We start from the raw sequence: 19485 nt of genomic DNA on the forward strand, positions 1-19485 counted from the left end.
GGGAATTTGAGAAACTGCTGTGGGCACCACCACAAAATGGCTCCCATCTCATGGGGTGTGCGGCTGGTCACATAATGGCTGCCGTGGAGGCCTGGCTAGTCAAAAGTGAGCTAAAGAGAGGTGGGGGCGAGAAATAGCGAGGCTAGAAGCCAGGGGGAAGGGGGGAATAGGAAGGCAAAGGGGTAGAGGGGAGAGAAAGAGCAAGTCTAGAAAGGAGAGAAAGAAGACTGCCTTAACATTTCCCAAGGTTTTCCTTAAAACCATTTTTTTGAAGGGGGCAGGGAGGGAAGAGCTTTGTGGATGTCTCCGCCGGCACCAAGGTGCCCACAGGCCCGCATCGGGAGATCCCTGTTTTAACCTGCGCTGGCTTCTCACAATTATTGCTGATTTTGTTGACCAGGTGTTGTCAGTTGCAATTTTACATTGTTTCTGTGGTAGACTCTACTTTAGAATACTTTTTGTGAGGCAGGAAGATGTTTCCTCGAGCATTTTATAGGGATAAATTGACAGAAGAATACAGTAAGAAAATTAATAAAACTTCAGGAGAGCCTCAGACGGCAGGGTGACCATGTGAGGATTCCAGTCCTCAGCATAAATAACGTGGTCATCTGAATCCACCATGAGATAAAAACCTTACAGAAACTTTGCACCTGTAGGCCTGTACGCAAATCCCCCTATGACTCAACATACAGTTAAGACCAGGCCCAGAGTCAACACATTGTATTCTCAGGAAGCAGCTCCCCCCCCCCCTTCATCCCCCTGGGTCTCAACAGCTGCCATGTTAATTTCCCACAATGCCCTGGAGCAACATCAGCCGCACTGTGGGAAATTTAAAGGGTGGCCACTTGACACAAATCAGAGGAGTGTTACTGCTGCTAGGTATGCCCACTTTGGGGCGGGGGCGACAATTACACTGGCATAAGAGGAGGCCCACCAGCACACACTACGCCTGGAGTCAGTGCAGTGACTAAAAATCAACCTGACAGGTCTCTTGCACCACTGCAAAATATTATGAAAATATTCATAAGAAACAATATTATACTCCCCTCCTCTACCTATTTTACTCTTACTTGGGTATAATACACTGCCCTTTCTCTGCTCCTCTTTCTCAGACTTATTTTGTCCACATTTTCTATAGGTTCAGGCTCTCCGTTTGACCCACTGGGTTCCCCAGACAGCCCTGCCCCTTTCCGGGTCCCACCAGCTTTCCCCCTACCATTTAGTGGTTTCCTGGCTTTTGTGCAGTTTTTTCCCCCATTCTAAAAGATTGACATGTTACTGGTAGCAACAGCTTTATGCTAAAATATGCTGGCATTTTTTACCCCTCCCCTTCTTGCCTTTGGCTCCATCCACCACTAGAATGTGGCCCCCAAGAGCTTTTCTGAAATGGAATTTGGCGCTCAGCTGAAAGGGTTTCAACACCGTGAAATCTGTTTCCAAACAAGGGCAAAATAAGTACCAAAGCTTCACTTGCTGCTACTGAGCATGCTCAGCCACAGTAGCGTTCAAGTGGGAAAATCTGCCGAGTCACACTTTGTTTGTTTATTTATTTATTTATTGAATTTCTTAATTGCTCATCTGGCCGGTCACCCGGCCACTCTGGGCAATGTACAGCAATACAACAGTTTTAAAACAATAACATTCTACTTTAAAACATCATATTTCTAAAAATACCCTAACCCACCCCAAATGCCTGCCTGAACAACCACGTTTTTAATGTGTGGTGGAAGCTCATTAAAGAGGGGGAATGGCAGAGTTCCCTAGGGAGGGAGTTCCACAGAGTGGGGGCCACCACAGAGAAGGCCCTCTCCTTCGTCCTCACCAGCCTAGCTGTCCTGGTTGATGGGACAGAGAAAAGGCCATCCGAAGCTGTTCTTGTTGAGTGGCCTGTCTGGTGTTGCTGGAGGTGCTCCTTAAGATAGGCCGGGCTGGAACGATATAGGGTTTTAAAGGTCAAAACCAACACCTTGAATTTGGCCCGGAAAACAACTGGTAACCAGTGCAACTCCTTCAGCACCAGAGTGATGTGATCACGCCGGCGGCTGCCTTTAATCAGGCAAGCCACTGCATTTTGTACCAGCTGCAGCTTCCGAACCATCTTCAAGGGTAACCCCACATAGAGCGCATTACAGTAGTCTAGACGAGAGGAGACCAGGGCATGTACTACCGATGGTCGGAAAGGCAGGGGCGCAGCTGCTGTATCAGATGGAGTTGGAACAGTGCTGTCCGGCTCACAGCTGACACCTGAGCCTCCATGGACAGCTGGGAGTCTAAAATGACCCCCAGGCCGCGGACCTGGTCTTTCAAGGGTAGCCGTACCCCATTCAACACCAGGTCAACATCCCCCAACCTCCTCTTGTCTCCTACCAAAAGTACCTCGGTCTTGTCAGGGTTCAGCTTCAGCTTATTCCTCCCCATCCAGCCACTCACCATCTCCAGACATTTGGACAGGGATTCTACAGCCAACCTTGGTGAAGATTTAAATGAGAAGTAGAGCTGCGCGTCATCCGCATATTGATGACACCGCACCCCAAACCTCCTGATGATAACCTCCAGCGGCTTCACATAGATGTTAAATAGCATCGGGGAGAGGATGGAACCCTGTGGCACCCCACAAGTGAGTGGCCACGGGTCTGAAACCTCCTCTTCCAGTGCTACCCTCTGGTACCTGCTTGAGAGGAAGGACCGGAACCACCATAATACGGTGTCTCCAATGCCCAACCCCTCCAGGCGGTCCAGGAGGATACTGTGGTCAATGGTATCAAAAGCTGCTGAGAGGTCGAGGAGAACAAGGAAGGAGCATTCGCCCCTATCCAAAGCCCTCCTCATATCATCCACCAAGGCTGTTTCTGTCCCATGCCCAGGCCTGAAGTCCGATTGAAATGGATCTAGATAATTGGCTTCTTCCAAGTGTGCCTTCAGCTGCATCGCCACCACCTGCTCAATCACCTTGCCCAAAAATGGCAGATTCAAAACTGGGTGAAAGTTGTTCAAAACTTGGGGATCCAAGGAGGGCTTTTTTAAAAGCGGTCTTATCGCTGCCTCCTTGAGAGCTGATGGCATCACTCCCTCCTCAAGGGAGGTGTTCACCACCACCCTGATCCCCTCACCCAGCCTCTCTCTGCAGCTCATAATGGGCCAAGATGGGCAGGGATCAAGTAAGCAGGTGGTCAACCTTTCGTTGCTGCAGCACCCCTGATAAGACTCAATGATTTCTGAAGTGACCAGCGGTATAGTGGTGGCGGGTCATGCCGGGGTGTTGCTCCAGCGCTTTTTTTGAAGCCAGCCCCCAGCCAGGTCGCAGTCTGCTAGGGAAGGAGGAGGGAGCAGAGGGAGTGTGGGCAGCTGCCTCTTGGCTGCTGGCCAGACAAAGGGAGAGAGCTAGCGAGGGAGCCTGAGGGAGCTCTGCAGCCTCCTCTCGCCCTCGCCCTTCTCCTCCTCAGCTCTTGGCTTCTCCACCCTATCCCTGCTCTGTGCCTGCGCGCCTGGTGCTGCCCTTGTCTCCTGAAACACTGGTTACCCATTCAAGGCTGCTGCTGCTGGCCATGGCAGCAGTGGGGGGGGGGGCGCTACCACCATTATTTACTTATGGGGCAGGGCAGGTGGCTGGTTTGTGCCAGTTTTTAGGATTTATCACACAATCCTATGCATGTTTACTCAGATGTCAGCCCTGCTATGTTCACCTGCCAACTGGGCTTTCTCCCAGGTAAGTGTGCGTAGGACTGCAGCCTTAGCTGCCTTCCCAAGACCTCTGTAAATTTAATTCAAAATAAAGACCCATTGGATTGCACTGTTAATTCTTGAACATTAATTTCTACAGTAAGCACAATTGCCAAATGCAACCTGCTCTGTCAGCTACACTTTTTGGTACAAAAAGGCAAACAAACCCTGGTGGAGGGAAGGGAAACAAAAAAAATCCGTTGGGGGGAGAGGAGAAAGATGGTGTGTGTGTGTGTTTCAATCTGGCTGGGTGTGTGGACGTCTCTGTTGCCGGATGGGAGAGATATAATGAAGGAGCTTAGGAAAGGCTAATGGGTAATGTTGGGGCACTAAGGGAGTGTGCAAGGGGGCTGTTTAAATGAGAAGGGATCGTCCATGAGGGCTGAGTTGAGAGGGTGAAGCTTCCAGAGAGTATCATATTTTGAAAGCTTAAAGTAAAATGTTTGTGAGTGAGTGAGTGAAAAAGATTAACACCCCTGCATTTTTTCTCAGGCATCCAGTTGAAATACCACGGCCTTACTCTGAGCTGCACTGGTTTTGAATCCCAGTTGAAGGCTGTATATCTTACAGGGTTGTACAATCTTAGAAGGAGCGTGGCTGTGACTGTCATGAAGGGACCCTACACTTCTGAATTTGCCACTACAACTACTGGAAGTGACGTCACTTGAAGGCGTCTTTCCTCCCTGGCCAATGTCTTCATGGTTGGCTTTGTGGAGAAGGGGAGCTATCAGGAAACATGTGGCTGCCCTATCCATATGTTTCCTGAAGTCAACTTCTCCCCATTCCAGATCAAGCAGTATGTTGCTCTTACACCACTGCTGAGCCCAACAGAGGTGGGAACCGAGTAAGGAGGAGGGGAGGGAACACTGCCTCTTGTGTTTTCTGCCCAGGGTTGTCAACCACAGATGCAATATATAGGGAGTGCAGGAAGCCACCCTATAATCTTCTCTAAATGGTCACCAGAGACCACATTGGATTTTCCCATCAGAAAAGGAATGAGGAGAAACAGCTTGGTCTTGGCAAGGGAGATGACGACAGCAGAATTGGCCTTTTGCTATGCAGCCACCTGCTAGGATCAGGAAAGCACCCGGATTAAAGGCTGCACATTACATTTGCAGGTGTATTTATCATAATAAAAGACGATGTGTGCCTGCCCATCCATCTCTCAGCACCAAGACTGTGAAACCTAGACTCTTGAAACTTGGCATGCATGTTAAGGGGACCCTAGGGGTGTCTACCTCAGGGTTATTTTGTTTTTTAAATGCGCTAGGGTACGATCCTATCCATGTTTAGACAGAAAAAATCCTACATCTCATGTTTAGACAGAAAAAAATTCCTGCAATGGCTGGCTGGCGCATGCTGGGAGTTGTAGGCCATCTTCTGTCTAAACATGCATAGGATTGCACCCTTAATTAATTTTAATTAATTTTAATGTGTCCATGTGGTTGAAGCCTGCAGTAACAACTTCAGTCATTAGAGGCAGACCTTCCCACCTGAGACATACCTTTGCAGTCCATACAGTTTGAAGCCAGGGGAGAATAGTAGGCTGAGGGACAGGATATATGGGTGCCCTCTCCCCTCTGCTGTGGGGCAGTCCCCCCTCAGGGGAATGGAGTGGACAGATCCCTTCCTCAGGAGGCTATAGGGCTGCATCATGGCAGGGGTCGTGCCTAGAGGTGCCAGTGGCAGCACAGGGCAGGTGCAATGTCCAGCTGTGTAAGTCTGCTGGAAATCTTCGCTGTATCAAACAAAGGGCTATTCCCACCTGTGCGAAGCCAGGTCTGTTTGCTAGTATCTAAAAAGGCCTACTCCAGGGTTAAGGGGACTCTTGCCAAAATGCCTTCTACCTGGGTACCCGGGGCAGCCCAGTGCCTGATAGCTGGGAGCTACAATTTTAATTTCCCGTTATACCTGTCTTAAGAAGCATCTCTTTGGGGCACTGAGGGAATGTAGATGGCTCCCAGACTCAGCTGGTTTTTAAAAGTACTGGATCAGGGCAGGCATTAACCATGGGCACTGGGGCCTCAGCAGCCTCGTGCCAACACCTAAGGTATTTTGAGTGTACACTTGATGGCAAACCTGGCTTGCCTCTGTGTAATTCAGTGGAGGCTGGTGGCTCCGATGTCAGTGGGGTGGTGAATCCACTCCGGGTTTCGGTCAGAACAAGTCAGAATTCTAAAGGAGCTGTCGAAGGTGCACATGGCTCCAATAAAGGACACAAGAAACTTAGGCCTCAACCATGACATGGGGACATCACCTCAACTTCCTCTGCTGGGAAAGACTGAAGGCAAAAGGAGAAGGGGACAGCATAAGATGAGATGGCTAGATAGCATCACTGATGCAATGAATATGGACTTGAGCACGCTCCGGGAGAGAGCGCAGGACAGGAAGGCCTGGCGTGCTATGGTCCATGGGGTCACGAAGAGTTGGACATGACTGAACTACTGAACAACAACAACAACCTATCCTTCTCATCAAATTAATGTTACCCACTTTCTTGCTAAACATAGCCTTTGAATTGCATTGGACTTCATGACTTCATTTAGCTGCAGCTGTAACCATCGAACAAAGGCCAGTTCACACAGTCATGCATGTCACTCCGCCTCATTACCCAATGAACTGGAGCTGATGGCGTGAACAGCCTCTGCTGGAAAGAGTTAGGCCTGTGATGGCATGAAATGATGATGCAAAAGCTCTGAGCTGCAATGTCTGTTGCACACATGCAATGCCATTGCTCGGTACTGCTGCCATTGCTAAATGATGTTTATGCAGGACACGGAATAATGGGCTCAAGTGACAGGAAGCCAGATTCTGGCTGAACATCAGGAAAAACTTCCTCACTGTCAGAGCAATACGACAACGGAGCCAATTACCTAGGGAGGTGGTGGGCTCTCCCACACTGGAGGAATTCAAGATGAAGCTGGACAGCCACTTGTCAGGGATGCTCTGACTTAGATTCCTGCATTGAGCAGGGGGTTGGACTCGACGGTCTTATAGGCCCCTTCCAACCCTCCTATTCTGTGATTCTATGCATGCGTGAACTTAAGCACAGGAAGGATGGGAAAGAGTGATGTTTAGATGTGACACACTGGTAGGGTTGTGGTAGCTAAGAGCGACCTGTGAGCCCAGAGGTCCCCAGTTCAAATCTCAACTCAGCCACATCAAGTTGTTAGGTGACACAGGGAACTTCCTTATTCCAAACTATTTGTCCTTCTGATTATAAATCAGACTCTACAGGATCATGAGCAAGTGTTCCCTCAGCTCAGGCATCTATCTTCTGGTCTTATTCAGGCGCCTCTACTTCGTGTACAATTTCAGTTCTTACAGTGCTGCAGGGAGCAGCCAAACTCTCCTTGAATGTATTTAGGACAGCTTTGCAAATAAATCCTTTTTTTTTTTTACATACCAACGTAAGATTTTTGTGACATATCAGCAGGGCTGCTGGTGGTGGGGGAACAACACCCCTCGTTCAATTTACAGAAATTTTCCTATCTGAGTCACTTGGAGACAGTTGCCATGGGTGAATTGGCACGTGGCCATAGGTGGAGTGGTGAGCGGCTAATTACAAGGCTGATATGGCACCTAGATGCCAAGGTGAATCGAGCAGGATCTGTGAGCTGGATGTGGGCTTGCAACTGCCTACATTCAGGATGTACCACAATGCAGGTGCTTAGAGCTCTAAGACTGCAAGCCCATGTATACTTAACCAGGGAGTGAGCTCCATTGAATCCAATGGGGCTTACTTCTGTGTAGACATGCATAAGATTGTACTCTTAATTGATCAGCAGATGATGGCTAGCAATTTGGTCCCAAAGGCTGTGGGATATGAGGTTCAGCAAAGTGGTATCTTTGGTTGGCTCAGCTCAGGTTGGTGTAGGGCAGAGTTGGGGAACCAAGGGTATCATGCAACCCTAAACCGAATGTCATGCAGCCCTAATTTTATGCTGCCTGCAGAGATGGGTGGCACAGAGAGACAGAGAGATGGGGTGGCATAGAGAAAGGGAGACACAGGGTAGCCAAGACAGCAAAAGAGCAATATAATCCTGCAGTGTTGCAAACCCCACCTGCTTTTGGCTCTGGCCACCGGCCAGAAAGTCCCATGGGTCTGCACACATCCCTCTTGCCTGTCAGCTGGGTAGGTGGGAGTGCAGCTGATGGTTATGGAATTGCTCTCAAGACCTCCAGTTGCTGATCCTTAGTGTATTTATCTCATGTATATTCTGTAGGGGTTTTCTGGCAGTCTCAAATGCAGGCAAAGTTCAGAGCTTCAGCAGAGTTCTGTAACATCTGAACGCTGGGACTATAATTTAACGCAGCCTTCCACAACGAGGTGCCCTTCAGATGTGCTCGACTACCACTCCCATCACCCAATGGCTATGCTGGCTGGGGGTGATGGGGGAAGTAGTCCAGCACATCTGGAGGGTGCCAGGTTTAGGAAGGCTGGTTTAGTGGTAGAAAGCGCCTGGTTTAGGGGAAGGCAGAACATCCCATGTTCAATCCCTGGTGTCTCAAGCTCAAAGGACCAGGTAGCCAGAGATGCCAAAAAAACCTTTGCCGGAGGAGTCCCTGTAGCCTTGCTGCCAGCCAAAGCAGCAATCCGTACTGGAACAGAAGAGCCTGAGCTCCTCTCAGAGAGACTTTCCTACATTCCACTTCTATGGTTGGCTGGGATCTTCCTTGAGAATTTATTTTATGAGGCAACTAATAAACAAGCAAACAAATAAAATAAAAGGGTTCCCTGTGTTGCAATCCGCCCAGAGAACATTAGTGATTGGGAGGATTAGAAATGTGCTAAATAAATAAATAAATAAATATAAAAGGCTCTCAGGTGATATGAAAGACCCCTTCCTCCCTGAGACTTTATAGAGCTGCTGCCAGTCTCAGACAGCGCTGGGTTATGATGGACAGTTGACCCAACCTCACCTCACCTTTCAACCAACTTTCGTTAAGAACCACACTGAAATGGACCTGATCTTGCCGAGAAGTGCCAGATTCCCCCCCCGCCCCATTTTAAAAAGAATCCCCCTTATCCCAGAACACTCATCCCTCCAGCAATAACGATCCAGATTCTCCTTTCTTTTTTTGTCCCCTTGGCATGGTTGCTCCTAGCCGTGTCATCCCGATCCACCGTCCGAACTTCACCAATCCTAAACGTGTTTTCTCAGTCCCGCTATGCTCAATGGGATTTACTCTTCAGTAAAGCGCGTGCTGGGGTTCGCGGCACCAGACTGCAATCCTATGCCGACTTTCCAGGGAGTAAATCCCATTGAACACAGCGGGCCTTACGTCTGAGTAGATACGCTCACATATCTGAGTAGATACGCTCACCCACAGCAGCACCGTTCAGATCGAAATGCCGTCCGACAACTCTTCCGCTATATATATCGATCTATCTATATATCTAAAATCTATTTGCACGGTTGCTTCTTTCTTCCCCTCCCCGCCCCGCCCCGCCTTTTATTTCTACTGCACCAGAAAATGTTGAACTTTGTTGTCTCTGCGTTTAAAAAAATTACAAAAATACGACCTCTCCGGTAATTCCACACGCGGGGGCTAGTATCCAATGTTAGTCCTACTTAGAGTAGACCTATTGAAATGAATGGGACTTAATTTTGCCATGCCCAACTTGCATCTTATTCATTTCAATGATTTTATTCTAAGCAGGTCCAACATCGGAGACTACCTACGCAAACAGCGACAACGCGCGTGGCTGGCAACTTTGCAAGAAACTCTACAAATCGCCCCTGCGAAGCAGCATCGGAAACTTCCCGATTTGCACGTTGCGCCCACGACTGTTCCCCGATTCGCACGTTGCACGCGAGGAGCTTTTTTCTTTCCCTGCATCAAAAGCCCGCCTCGCCGAGACGTGCCTGTGCAAGAATCTGCGCGGCGGCGCCGAGCGAAGCGCGCCGCGGAATCGCAGCGCTCCACTCCGTCCTCCTGCCTCGCCCGCCGGCGGCAAAAGGCTGGGGAGAGGAGCCGCAGCCGGGCGCGTCTTACCTGGCGGAGCCGCGAGGACACGATGCCGCTCGGGACGACCGCAGCTAGGTGAGGGGCGAGGAGAGCTCCGCTTCCCGTGCCAGGCCAGGCAGCCCGAGACCGCGACGTTGCAACGGGAGAGGGAGAGGAGAGGGCGGATGGGAGCTCGCCCCCTCCCAAAGCGTCTCAGCCGCAGGTTAACCCCGCGCCTTCGCCTCGCTCGAGTCACGGGGGGAAAAAGGGTCTCCCCCCCCCGCTCCCTCCCTCCCTCCCTCCCTCCAGCGATCTTGGACAAACTTGAGAAGTTCTAGCTACTGTGCACATCCTTTGAACGCCCCCTACCGATCTGCCGCTGACTTGACCCTTTCTACCAAAACTCTGATGTCCAAGCTCCAAACACGAGGTGGGAATCACGTGTAAATCCAGTTTCTCAATCTATTAGATAGATTTATAGACAGATTTAGGAGGCCATCACTAATCTTCAATCCAGCAATAGGCTGAATTTTAAAAGGGGCTAGGCAAAAGTATTTATTTGCAGAATCACTCCTATTATTATTATTATTATTATTATTCCTAATATGGGGGGTCTTCTACAATTTGTTTGTTTGTTTGTTTATTGCATTTATAGCCCACTTTTTTTTCCTCTTGCAAGGAACCCAAGGCAGCTTAATTATCCTCCACTCTGTTTTAACTTCACAACAACAACCCTGTGAGGTGGGTTGGGCTGAGAGTGTGTGACTGGCCCAGAGTCGGCTGAGAGTGTGTGACTGGCCCAGAGTCACCCAGTGAGCTTCCATGGCCAAGTACGGACTAGAACTTGGATCTCCTGGCTCCTAGTCCAACACTCTCACCACTACACCACGCTGGCTCTCATAATGGAGGATAGGTGTATCATTCCCTCTATTTCTAGTGTTCAGAGATGAGTGCGAGTCTTCACGTATGAATTCCTGGAGGAGAAGGCTATCAGTGGCTACTAGTCCTGATGGCTATATGCAACCTCCAGTATGGGAGGCTGGGGAACATGGACGGGAGGGTGCTGTTGCACTCATGTCCTGCTTGTGGGTTCCTGGGTGACAGCTGGTTGGCCACTGTGTGAACAGAATGCTGGACTAGATGGACCCTGGGTCTGATGCAGCATGCCTCTTCTTATGTTCTTGATGACTGTAGCTGCTAGCAGCAGAGGGGGCGGGCAGGGGCAGGGGTGGTGAAAGAAGAGTGGAGGAGGGGGTGGGGACCCTTGGTGGCACCATGCCCAAGGGCCTGAGGGCCTCCAGAAGTGTGGCACTGGCCCTGATTTTGGTGGTCTTTACTTATCTATCTACTCAGCATGTGCATGGCATTTTACAGTGTGCTTTAGACACATTATATTTCAATCCTCGCAGCAACCCTATAAGGTAGGCCGGGGTGGGGAACGTGTGGTCCCACAGACGGTTTGACCTACAACTCCCATCAGCCCTAGCAAGCACACACAATGGTGAAGCATGATGGACATTGCAGGCCAAAACATCTGGAAGGCCACAGGTCGCCCACCCCTGAGGTAGGCCTTACCTGTAAAGTGGCACTTCCTGGAATTCCCTCTTCTGTGCAACTGTTAAACTGTCTTCCTTCACATCTTCCTTCACTGTAATGCCAGCTCGTGCTTTTTGGGTAGGGTTTCTGCCCTTTGACACTGTCTCTGCTTCTGCATGTTTAATGCCCCAAAACATACCAGGGAAACCTTTCCCTTGTATGGAGATAGAATGGTAGGCTTCATTTTTGTGTGTGAAGCAGCTGTACAAGGCAAAGGAGAAGGGCCTCCTCTCTTGTTTAACTAGGGTTCATTCACACATGCTGTTCGCATGCACAACCATGTAAGAAATGAAAGTGGTGATGTGGGGGGGCAGAATTCATCTGAACCTAGGGTGGTCACTTGCACACCACAAAACGAGGACAAAAGATTTATGCCAATTTATGTTGTTGTTGTTCAGTCGTTCAGTCGTGTCCGACTCTTCGTGACCCCATGGACCATAGCACGCCAGGCCTTCCTGTCCTGCGCTCTCTCCCGGAGCGTGCTCAAGTTGCAGATTTAGAAATAATTAGTCTAATACAAGACATCTCACCTTCGTAGGGGAGTCTGTGACAGGGTAACCGGCATGCCTGCTCCGTCGGCTGTCCCGGCACTAAGAGTTGATGGGCAACTTCAAGGCCCAGCTCTTCCTTCTGACGGTTCTTTATCTTTAAACTGGCCTTGAACTGGACAGCCCTTCAAAAGGAGGATGCCTTCAAACAGAGGAGCGTTCTCCGTAAAGTCGGACAAATGGCCACCCTACCTACAGCAGGGGTGTTGAAACTCTTTTGGTCCCAGGGACCAAAAGAGATTCATTTGGGAGAAGCGCTTGGAGGCTGCAGCCAAGAGGGTGGGGCCCAGTGGAGGCTGGAGGCTCCAATGTCGGTGGGGTGTTGAATCTGCTCCAGGTTCCAATCAGAGCCAGTCAGAGCCCTAAAGGATTCACCGCCACACTGATATCGGAGCCCACATTCCCACTGGTGGGAACAGAAATATGGCATGTTGCAGCTTAAAGCTCTTACTGCCAGGAATGAAGGGCTTTTCTAGATGAGGCTTTCCCATGCTAGCTGCATGTGTATACAACTCTGGACACACATTTCGGGACCCTGCAAACCAGAGAGGCCCTGAGCCATGCTGGCTGGAGATGATGGGAGTTGTATTCCAGCACACCATGAGGGCACCAGCTGGGGAAGGCTAGTCTATGTGCGGACATGTTGTGTCTGTGCACTTTGGCTCTGTTCATAGGGTTTTTAAAAATTATTATTTCATTTATTAGTTCATTTATACCCCTTCCTTTTCCTTTTGCAAGAAGCCCAAGGCCCTCCTACATGGCCCTCCTCCTCTCCATTTCATTCTCACAACAACCCTGTGTGGTAGGTTAGGCTGAGAGTCAGTGACTGGCCCAAAGTCACCCAGAGAGCTTCATGGCCAAGGGAGGACTAGAACCCGGGTCTCCCGAGTCCCAGTCCAACACTCTAACCACTACACCAGACTGGCTCTTCAGGTTCTAGCAAATGCTTGGAAGCCAGGGGGGTGCTAGCAGGTGCAATCCCAATCCCACCCCCCCACTCTGGCTGCCACCGCCATGCTCATTTCCACATGAATCAGTGCACAAACAGTCCTATTCCCCCATTCCAAACCTGCATGCTGTGCATAAAGAATTTTCCCTCTTTGGCTTTCCAGCTGCCGCTTCTCTGCATCTGTTATCTGCGATGCTTGGCAGGACCTCGAACCAGTAAGTGATCTTTTGGCAGGAATGTCCGGTGGTAGAAGCAATTCTCCCAGCTTCTCTGAATGTGGGGGCTCAGCCATCAGAGAACATAGTTATCAATCTTTGCTCAAAGGTATATCTGTAGGGGTGAGATAGAGGTGGGGGCCGCACCCTTAAGTCCACCTGCTGCGAGCAGATGTCAGAAGCACAACACATATATTTGAGATTGGCTTGGATGTAAAGCCCTGCTCAGAATATTGCCAACACATTGCATCTCCTTTATTAATGATCTGAGAAGATATTCTGATGTTTTGCAAAAGGAATTTAATGCACAGAGCTTCCCAAGGGCATTACTCAAGTGCTGCACAGGAGTTGACTAAGTTATGTGTGGTTGCAAAGGAGTCGTTTATCATACCAATGGTGAAATTAGTCATGTTGAAGTTGGTTGAAATAAAAGCAGCAAAACACAACATGGGGTTTATAAGAAATATTTTATTGAACTAGCTTCATTGGCAGGACTGGAAGCCCTGGAATTATGTCAATTTCTACCCAAAGAAGAGTTCTGTATAACCCCAAAGCTTGCCAACCAATCAGTCCAATTAAAAATACCACATAAATGTTTTCAGAGTCGAGATGTCTGTCTTTCTCTTTTAAGATTACCATGTGTAACTCCTGTAAATATTCATCTGGTATGGCATGATTACTGACCCCTGCCAGCAAAGGCTGATTGGAAGGAGACCAGATGAATGCATCATGCAGAGACACAGCGGGCAGACTCCTCCCTGACTGTGTGCTTGGGCTCCCAGGGGGCTTACACATTTGAGGGTGCAATACTATGCATGTTTAGACAGAAAAAAGTCCTACAATTCGCAGCGTTCCCCAGCCAGCTGTGCCTTTAATAATTCATTTCTCATGGCACATGAAGTGTTCTCTGATGGCACACTGATGTGCCCTAATACACATTTTTGGAACTATAGTGCTAGGGCCATGCTTCTTTCACATAACTATGATTACATAACCTGTATCTTAATGGTGGCTCCCTGTTTTGCATCAGTTTTGCATCAGTTTCAAGCTTTTAGTCCTCAGGGTTTTTTGTGGTGGGAGGGAAATCACACCCTTTTTTATTCCCAACACTCTACTCAAGCTCATCTGGTGCAAATTTCCTTTGTCTCTTTCTGCCTCCTTCATTGCTTCTCCCATTTCTACTGAAGCCTCTCTCTGTCACGCCTGCCACTTCCCTCTCTTCTGTGTCTTTAAGCCCAGTTTGATACGTAGCCACAGACCAGGGGCCCATGTTGATCTTCCTGCTGTGAAAAGTTTCTCCTGCTGATTCCAGTACATCAGGATGTTATTAAAGAGAACACCAGGCCCTGCTTGGCTGCCTGTCACCACTCCCAGCCCACCCCAATTATTCAGGTATCCTCTATTACAGAGGACAGTCCTTTATTTGAAGGGCTGCAAGAGGCCTGTCCTGTGTTTCAAGGCATCCCCTGTTTGAAGGGCTGACCTGTCCCATTCCAGTTTTAAAGATAGCTAGCTATAAGCGTGGTTAGGAAAACAGAATTGTCAACATTGACTGGTCGCAGCTTACCAGGGTTTCAAGCAGGGGTCTTTCCAGCCCTACCTGGAGGTGCTGGGGATCGAAGCTTGGACCTCCTGCTTGCAAAGCAGGGGCTCTGCCACTGAGCCACGGCTCCTCCCTGACGTTTGCCCTGCAAGAGTTACAGTAGCACCTGGACATAGAGATGTTGCGGATGCCTGACTGGGTCCGGACATCCGTTACCCCCCGCCCGCACCCCTCCGGATCGTGCCCACCGAGCCCCTGCCCTTGCTTGCCCCCATTTGCAGCCTCCCGGACTCATCCCATCCCGTCTGGCGAGCGCCTGCCATTTTGCCACCTTTTTTTTAATGAAAAAGAGGGAGGTTAACAATGCGCATATTTAAATACGTGCAATTTGGGGCTGGGAAACTTTAATATGCACAATATTAGAGGCATTTTTTTAAGCTCCCTTTTTTAATTAAAAATGGTGGCAAAATGGCGGGCACTCGCTGGATGGGCCCGGGGTGAGTGCTTCAGTGGGCACCCAGAGAACCTGGGCTGGGCTGGGTTCAAACATTCTGGACAGCTGGTTGAACAGGCAGGCGCACAGCTCACCTAGTCACAGTCCTCCACAGCATGGCAAAATGTACTGTATGTCTATTTAAATTGTAATAATTATTTCTAAATTTGCATCTATATGCATATATTCGCATATGCAAACGTTATGCAAATCACTCTCTTGGTCATCTTTTTGGTGATGCATTTCCCCTTTTTTGGCAGTTCATACATGACCACCTAATTAGTCTGCTTCATTTCCCCCGCCCCCGCCCCCATCTCTATGTTGTTCATCTCCTGTACCTTGTCAGCAGGTATTGTGCTGTTTCTGTGTGCCCTATGCCAGCTTGCAGGCTTGGAACCAGGGGCTGCTGCCTGCAAACTCTCCTGCTGCTTGAGGCAGGGGGGCATATGTGTGCCTCTGCCACATCTCACCCCCCACACCCTGCTGCATCTCCCAGGCCCCACTTCCCCCTCCCCTTTGCTGCAACTCTCCACCAACCCCACCGCATCCCCCCTACCCTCCCGGTGTGTCCCCCCTACCCTCCCATTCCTGCCACCACCACTGCTACTGCCAGTCATAAAAAGTGGCTGGCGGAGCTCGTCAGAGAGGTGGCCAGGCCCAAATGCCTGGCTCTGAAGAATGATCCCCTTAGATCCTTCCTTAGAGCCAGTCATGTTGGGAGATCCTAGGAGACCGCCTGATCAGCTTCCTGAAGAGGAACACCAGCTGCTTTCTCTGGCTGGTATGGCTCTACACAGCGCCCCCCTGCCCTCTGGCTCACCATGAGAGGATTCTCAGCATGAACCAGAGGGCTGGTGGCTTAGAGAAGCTCCCCATCCTTTGCTTCACTCAGAACAAAACAGAGGGCAGGTAGCTGCTCCAGAGAGCCCTGCCAGACGTTCTCTCGGTACAGCATTTACCACGGAGGGAGAAGGGGACCAGCAGTGGGTGAGCGGCGCTTACAAATAAAAAAGAAAGCTGAAATTTCATGGGAAGCAGGTTTCTGTGATCAGTGCTATATTCAGTGGGTTTTACTGTGCTCCTATGGAATCGTGGCATACAACCAGTCGCCTGCAAACATAAAAACAACCTTGCAAATAAATTAATAAAAATGACTAGCATACATACATGTTTATTAGCCTGTCTATACATGCCTATATTGGTGTTTTTTTCCCCCTTTTCCTTTTAGGTTACAAATTATTGGCTTTCTTAAAGCTTCTCCACCCAGTTGCCTGGAGGTGATTCTTACTAGCCACAGGCAAACTAACAAGTGGCTAATTACAATCCTGACACATATGTTTCAGACTCAAATAATCAAGATAGCTTTTTTTTGTTTTTAAAGTGGGATCTGCTTTGTTTACTGTTCAATAAATTATTCTCTGCATCCTTTTGAGCATGCTCACGTTGTGCTTATGTATAGGGCAGGGCTTGATACAAGTGTGGAAAGCTAAATTTGGTGAAATCTTAATGAAAGTAATGAGGGGTGAGGGGGGTGGAAAGAAGTTGTTTTGGTTTCCAACTTTATGGTCAACCCCAGGGCCCTGACCCGATTACTTAAGCTGATGTTTTTCCTAAATCTGTCATGAATCAGCAATCATCAGGTTTCGCAATACCCTGTGATGCTCTTGTGAATAGCTAAGGGACTTGTTTATTGTGGGTTTTATTTTCTTTAAAAGGGCCTTTGAATATGCAAACTCTCCATTGCCTCATTTGCTTTTTCATTGCCAGAGAAACTGTAGAAAGATGAAGGGGGAGGCATAAGGAAAGTGGGGGGCGGGGGACACAGCAACTTCTACTTCTCCAAATGAGAGGGAAATTCAGTTGAATATAATTTGTAATTGGGGAGAACAATGTCTTTTATAATAAACTTCCCCAGTAACAGAGGTTTTCCCCCCTCCCCAATTAACTGCTCGAAGAATTCAGGGATTTTGTTATTTCTTGCATGACGAAAGAGGGAGGGGAGCTCCTTGTATAACAGGGGATACACCAGTGGAATTAGCATCTGTGTGTAGCTATTATTTCTAACAGGAGCTTGATAAAAAGCTAATTCCACCTGTACCCACCTCAGTATTAAAAGAAAAGGATTGCCAAGGATTTTATAAGGGTTTTTTTTTAAACCCCAAGCAATAAGTAAAGTTTCCCATCAGTTGCACGGCAGAATATTGAGTGGCTATGGAAATTTTATTTGCGAGCAGTTCAACACTGTTCCTAGGAAGCTCAAAGAAGCCAAGTGAAATGTAAGCACAAAAGCAATTCTGAGAGGTGGAGCGGACTTATTTTCTGTTTCTCCAGAGGGCAGGTTTAGAGTCAAGGGGTGGATATTGTAGGGAAGCAGATTTCCCTGCAATATTTATGGAGAATATTTAGGGAGGGGCTATAGTTCGGTGGTAGAGTGCATGCTTTGCATGCAGAAGGTCCCAGATTCAATCCCCTTTGCAAAGCACCTTGGATAGCTCCTCCAGAGTTCTGACTCCTTGTGACTGAAACCCAGCACAGACTCACCACCCCACTGACATCGGAGCCACCAGCATCCACTGGCAGGTGTCCCTGGTGACTGCCTCTGGTACAGGCCTTCGGGAGTCCCTGTCACTGGCCCTATATTCAATTACCCACTCAGCAGCTGAAACAAACATTACAAAAAGCTCATGTAGCATGAATAAATACAGCTCTACAATTCCTAATTTTCTTTGAACACTGCCTGGGAGTGGAGAGTTGAACATAGGATGGTCTATAAGTGTTGTAAATCAATAATACATAAATGTACCATCTTATATGACAGAGAGAAACATTTGAGGGCTGAGGCACACGCTGAGTTCACCTATTTGCTAATGTCGCTGCAGTCAGAGAGGAAACAAAACAAATCCACGAGGCTAGAGTTCCTGGGGTCCTTGCCACTTTGATAAAGGGATTCGGGCGTCCACTCTCACATTGCCAAAAGAGAGGAAATGCCTCACCCAAAAAGAGGACAAAAGAAGGCACCAATTTGCATCACATTTGCATATGCCGATGTTTATGTTTAGATGCAAATTTAGAAATTGTAACAATAATGTATAGAAATACAATACATCTTTCACCATAATGGGGAGGACTGGCCAGGTGACCTGTGTGCCTGCTCAGTCTGCTGTCCAGGTGCTGACTCTTGATGGGCAAGTTCAAGGCCCCTGTGTTCTCCCTCTTTGTGTTTCTTTATCTTTAAACCAGACTTGGGCTGGATGTCCCCTCAGAGACAGGCTGCCTTCAAATAGAGGGCGGTCCTCTGTAAAATAGGACACCTGGCCACCCTACATTGCAGGAAATTCACAGTTTGTGAAGGATTGTCATCATTCTGTCCTGCAAAACAATGGCATTTCTAGTTTCGTGGCCCATAAAAACTTTGACAGGATTTGCTCAACCTGACAGTGTTCCAGGATATTTTTGATTTACATCCACGTACATTCTGTGGCCGAGGCTTAGTGGAATGCTGAGATTTCACCTCAGACACCAAGCCAAGAGTGCTGCCCCCCCCCGAATTAGTTACAGAAGGAGCATGGATGAGGCCTTTGGGCTTGTATTACACATGTTGGGAGGGGAGCCTCATGCCAATGGACACATCACATCATTGGCTCAGCTGGAGGAGGACTGAAGGGGAAAGTAAACAAACAAACAATGTTGGTTGAATCCAATAATGCAGAAATAATGACTCAAAACAACAGGGGTCTTAGATATACTACAAGGGAATAGCAAAATCCATGCAGCGATTGTAAGCAGGAAGTTCCTTTCTCGTGGATATTGGCTAAAATAGATCTGTGGTTTGTGAAGGGAAGTGCATTGGAATGTTGACCTTTAAAAACCCAAGATGGGGGTTGTTTTTTTGGAAAGTTTGTCATCGTAGGGTGGAAGGACATTGTAGCATCCAACCCCCATGCATTGCAACAAGATTTACTAGGCCAAAGTAATCCCTGACAGATGTTTGTCATCAGTGTCTTTGGGGAGATCTGGCCTCAGATGAAGAGTAAAGTGTAAGAATGTAAGAACGACCACAGTGGATCAAACCCATGGCAACATCTTTTGATCCGGAGTTCTGTCTCACACACTGGTGCACATCTGGAACTTTGGAGAAAGAAAGGTGCAGTGTACAGATGTGGATACTCTCTGCCTCCACAGGCCCTTCTTAGTGACAGTTCAGACATTCAGCAAGACCAAGTGGTAAACCTTTTCCTGGACTATGCCACTTGTGGCAAACCTTCTTCTGGATTGTAACACTTTTGGCAAAGCTTCTGGACTATACCATTTCTGACAAACTTTCTCCTAGGCTATACCACTTCTGGCAAAGCTTTTCCTCAACTGTAATACTTCTAGCTGCAGGACACTGCACACTGGAATGTTATCCCGTTAAAGAAATTTGCTGCATGTAGCAAACTAGTATGTAAGAGAGAACAGCTCAGGCTAGC

The 19485-nt window shown here is 48.5% G+C and overlaps 1 protein-coding gene across 1 annotated transcript in view; it reads right to left on the reverse strand.

The window, feature by feature from the left end:
- Positions 1 to 9912, reverse strand: part of EFEMP1 (EGF-like fibulin extracellular matrix protein 1) — an 84633-nt gene extending 74721 nt beyond the window's left edge. Inside the window, exon 1 of the mRNA XM_084829284.1 lies at positions 9721 to 9912. The gene's annotated coding sequence lies outside the window, so the exon portion shown is untranslated. The remainder of the gene's footprint in view (positions 1 to 9720) is intronic.
- Positions 9913 to 19485: the final 9573 nt, after the last annotated feature.

The sequence above is a fragment of the Heloderma suspectum genome, chromosome 1 (assembly GCF_057233095.1).
Source record: "Heloderma suspectum isolate Gila_16-S chromosome 1, 16-S_ref, whole genome shotgun sequence".
NCBI lineage: Eukaryota > Metazoa > Chordata > Lepidosauria > Squamata > Helodermatidae > Heloderma > Heloderma suspectum.